The sequence below is a fragment of the Mus pahari genome, chromosome 4 (assembly GCF_900095145.1).
Source record: "Mus pahari chromosome 4, PAHARI_EIJ_v1.1, whole genome shotgun sequence".
NCBI classification, from domain to species: Eukaryota; Metazoa; Chordata; class Mammalia; order Rodentia; family Muridae; genus Mus; species Mus pahari.
This window is the reverse complement of record NC_034593.1, coordinates 69,258,570-69,263,316: the sequence shown is the minus strand read 5'-3', so window position 1 is coordinate 69,263,316 and position 4,747 is coordinate 69,258,570. Positions and strand designations below refer to the sequence as shown.

Sequence of the window (4,747 nt, the reverse complement as noted above, 5' to 3'; positions counted from 1 at the left end):
AGAAGAAGAAGAAGAAGAAGAAGAAGAAGAAGAAGAAGAAGAAGAAGAAGAAGAAGAAGAAGAAGAAGAAGAAGAAGAAGAAGAAGAAGAAATCACAACCAAAGGTAGACAAAAAATACAAACTCAGGGCTCAAATCAACAAAATAAGAAGAGTAACAACAACAACATAGAAAGAATCAAAGAAACAAAGAAATGAGTCATTAAATCAATAATATTCAAAAACCTTTAGCCAAATGTACTAACAGTACTTAATAGACAATTTGAATCAGCAAAATTAAAAGTTAAGAGAGGACATAATGAAAGGTGGCAAGAAAATTCAGGAAATTATAAGAATATGCATTAATAAACATTACTGAATAGGAAAATCTAAAATTAATGAGAAATTTCAACAATATGTTTCATCTAACAAAGTTAAATCAAGACTACATAAGCAGTTTTAACAGATCTACATTCCCTAGTGAAATAGAAGCAGTCATTTAAAGTCTCCCACCCAAAAAAGCACATGGCCAGAGGGTTTTAGGGCAGAATTTTATCAGACTTACAAAGAACAGCTAACATCTATACTCCTCAAATTATTCAACAAAATAGAAACATAAGGAAAATTTCTCAGTTCATTTTATAAGGCTACATATAGCCTGTTAACTCTTTCCCAGGGAGGAAATAAACAATGATATTGAATTGCAGATCAATTTTACTTATGAACATAATTCAATAATTTTCAATAAAATATGTCCACACTGAATCTGAGAATATATCACAAAAGCCATCCACTTGATCAATTATGTTTTATTCCAGAGATGCAGGGATGCTCAAGATAGATAAATCTATAAAGGTAGTCTATACTTTGATCCTTCTTAGAATGGGGAACAAAATACCCATGGAAGGAGTTACAGAGACAAAGTTTGGAGATGAGATGGAAGAAAGGACCCTCTGCCCCACCCAGGGTTCCATCCCATATACAATCACCAAACCCAGACACTATTGCATACGCCAGCAAGATTTTGCTGACTAGACCCTGATATAGCTGTCTCTTGTGAGGCTATGCCAGTGTCTGGCAAATACAGAAGTGGATGCTCACAGTTATTTATTGGATGGAACACAGGACCCCTAATGAAGGAGCTAGAGAAAGTACCCAAGGAGCTAAAGGGGTCAGCAACCCTATAGGAGGATCAACAATATGAACTAACCAATACCCCACAGAACTGTGTCTCTAGTTGCATATACAGCAGAGGATAGCCTAGTTGCCCATCAATGGGAAGAGAGGCCCTTGATCTTGTGAAGATCATATGCCCCAGTACAGGGGAATGCCAGGGCCAGGAAGCAGGAGTGAGTGGGTAGGTTGTGGAGCAGGGCCTGGAGAAGGTATAGGGGACTTTTGGGATAGCATTTGAAATGTAAATGAAGAAAATATCTAATAAAATGAAAAAAAATAAAGGTAGCTTAAAATATAAACAGACTGAAAGACAAAAACACAGGATTAAATGTAGAAAAGGCCTTTGAGAAAATCTAAGTCTCAGTCATGGTAAAAGTCCTGGAGTGATTAAGGCAGTTCCTCAAAATATTACACAACAGTTTACAGCAAGCCCAAGCTGACATCAACTTAACTGAAGGGAAAACTGAAGCTCTTCCATTAAAATCAGCAACAAGACAAGTTTATCACTCTTTCCGAACTACTTAATATACTGCTTGAAGTCATAATTAAAGCAATACTATAACTGAAGTAGAAAGACGATACAAATTAAAAAGAGGTCAATCTGTCCTTTAAAAAAAAATATTGGATATTTTATTTATTTACATTTCAACTGTTATCCCTTTTCCTGGTTTCTCCTCCGCAAACAGTCTATCCCATCCCCCCCTTCCTCTGCTTCTAGGAAGATGCTCCCCAACACAACCCTGTACTCCCATCTCACCACCCTAGCATTCCCTTATACTGGTGCATCGAGCCTTCACAAGACCACGAGTCTTCCCTCTCATTGATGCCAGATATTCCTTTATGTATAGCTGATATTATAGTACACAAAAGTGACCTTAAATATTTTGCTAGAAAATTCTTATACCTGTTAAACACGTTGAACCATATAGTAAATACAAAATTAACACACAAAACTAAATAACATTTCTATTTATAAAATAATAAAAAACGACTGAGAAAGGTATTAGGGAAATATCCTTAATAATAGCCTCAAACATATAGAATATATGGGAAATTCTAAGGAAAAAAGTGAAATATTTTTGTGATTAAAAACCTTTAAGACGAATGGGTCCCTCACTTGTTGCAGAAGGCCTGCCTGACCTCGTGCTCTCCTGCCGCTGCCCTGCAGAAATGTTTCTGCTACCCACAGTCCTTCACCAGATGAGACCAGCGTCCCGGGCACTGATTCCTCATCTCACTTGGGCCTGTGCCAAAGATGTAAAATTTGGTGCAGATGCTTGAATCTTAATGCTTAAAGGGGTTGACTTTTTAGTTGATGCTGTAGCTGTTACAATGGGGCCAAAGGGAAGAACGGTGATTATTGAACTGAGCTGGGGAAGTCCCAAAGTAACAAAAGATGGGGTAACTGAGGCCAAGTCAACTGCTTTAAAGGATAAATACAAAAATATCAGAGCTAAAGTTGTTCAGGATGTTGCCAATAACGCAAACGAAAGGGCTGAGGATGGCACCACCAATGCCACTGTTCTGGCACAGGGTCTATTACGAAGGAGGGCTTTCAGAAGATCAGCAAAGGGGCTAATCCAGTGGAAATCCAGAGAGGTAGGATATTGGCTGTCTATTCTGTAATTGTTGAATTTAAGAAACAATTTAAACCTATGAAAATCCCTGAAGAAATTGTTCAGGTTGCTACAATTTCTGCAAATGGAGACAAAGACACTGGGAACATTATTTCTGATGCAATAAAAAAGGTTGGAAGAAAGGGTGTCATCACAGTGAAGGATGGAAAAACCCTGAACAATGAGCTAGAAAACATTGAAGGCATGCAGTTTGATAGAGGATATATTTCCCCTAATTTTATTAACATACCAAAAGGTAAAAAATGTGAATTCTAAGATGCCTATGCTTTGTTAAGTGCAAAGAAAATTTCTAGTATTCAGTCCACTGTACCTGCAGTCAAAGCTCCATGGTTTGGGGACAATACGAAAAATCAGCTTAAAGATATGGCTATTGCTACTGGTAGTGCTGAGTTTGGATAAGAGGGCTTGAATCTAAATCTTCAAGATGTTCAAGCTCATGACTTAGGAAAAGTTGGAGAGGTCATTGTCACCTAAGATGATGCCATGCTTTTTAAAGGAAAAGTTGACAAAGCTCACATTGAAAAACGTAATCAAGAAATCACTGAGCAGCTAGACATCACAACTAGTGAATATGAAAAGGAAAAGTTGAACAAGTAACTTGCTAAACTTTCAGATGGAGTAACTGTGTTGAAGGTTAGAGGGACAAGTGATGTTGAAGTGAATGAGAAGAAAGAGAGAGTTACAGATGCTCTCAATGCTACAAGAGCAGCTGTTGAAGAAGGCATTGTTCTAGGAGGGGGCTGTGCTCTGCTTTGGTGCATCCCAGTCTTGGATTAAGTAAAGCCTGCTAATGAAGATCAGAAAATAGGCATAGAAATTATTAAAAGAGCACTTAAAATTCCTGCAATGACAATTGCAAAGAATGCAAATGTCAAAGGATCTGTGATAGTTGAGAAAATGCTACAGAGTTCCTCAGAAGTTGGTTATGACACCAAGCTGGGAGATTTTTGCACATGGTGCAATAGGGAATCATTGATCCAACAAAGGTTAAGAACTGTCTTATGGGATGCTGCTGGAGTGGCCTCCTTGCTAACTATATCTGAAGCTGTAGTGACAGAAATTCCTAAAGAAGATAAGTACCCTGGAATGGATGCAATGGGTGGAACTGGAGAGGCCATGGGAGGTGACATGTTCTAGAATACTGCTTTGCCCTGATCAATGAGCTGTGACAGGAAGCTCAAGGCAGGTTTCTTGCCGATAACTTCAGAGAAGTCACCTGGAGAACATGACTGAAGAGAAGGCTGGCTGGTCACTGTTTAACTATTAGTTACTGGTTTCCATTGACAATATATAATGGATTACTGCTGTCATTGTCCATGCCTACAGATAATTTATTTTGTATATTTGAATAAAGACATTTGTACATTCCTGAAAAAAAAAAAAACTTCAAGACCTCAAAGAGAGAAATTAAATTGAAGAACTTATTAGAACATGAAAAGTTGTCCCATATTTATAGTAAGTTTAAGATAGTAAAAAATGGTCACATTACCAAGAGCAATATACATATTCAATCCCTATCAAAATTTTAATATAATTCTTCACAGAACTTTAAAGATCATTTCAGATCCAAATAGAAATACAGAAACATCAGAATATCTAAACCAATCCTTAATAATAAAAGAACTGTTGGAAGTATTACCATCCTTGATCTCTAAGTATAATGTAGTACTATAGTAATAAAAGTAGCATATTATCAGCTAAAAACAGGCTAATCAATGGAATGAAATTGAAGATCCATACATAAATGCCCACATAAATGTAGTTGTTTTTTGATAAAGAAGACAGAAAAATACACTGGAAAAAAATATAGCATCCCTAACAAATGGTAGTAGTCAAACTGGATGGCTGCATATAGGAGAATATCTATCTCTCTATCTCTCTATCTCTCTATCTCTCTATCTCTCTATCTCTCTCTCTCTCTATCTCTCTCTCTCTCTCTCTCTCTCTCTCTCTCTCT

At 37.1% G+C, this 4,747-nt stretch overlaps 1 pseudogene; it reads left to right on the top strand.

Annotated features, from left to right (window-relative positions):
* Positions 1-2,323: 2,323 nt before the first annotated feature.
* Positions 2,324-3,927, top strand: LOC110320944 (annotated as a pseudogene).
* The last annotated feature ends 820 nt before the right edge of the window (positions 3,928-4,747 follow it).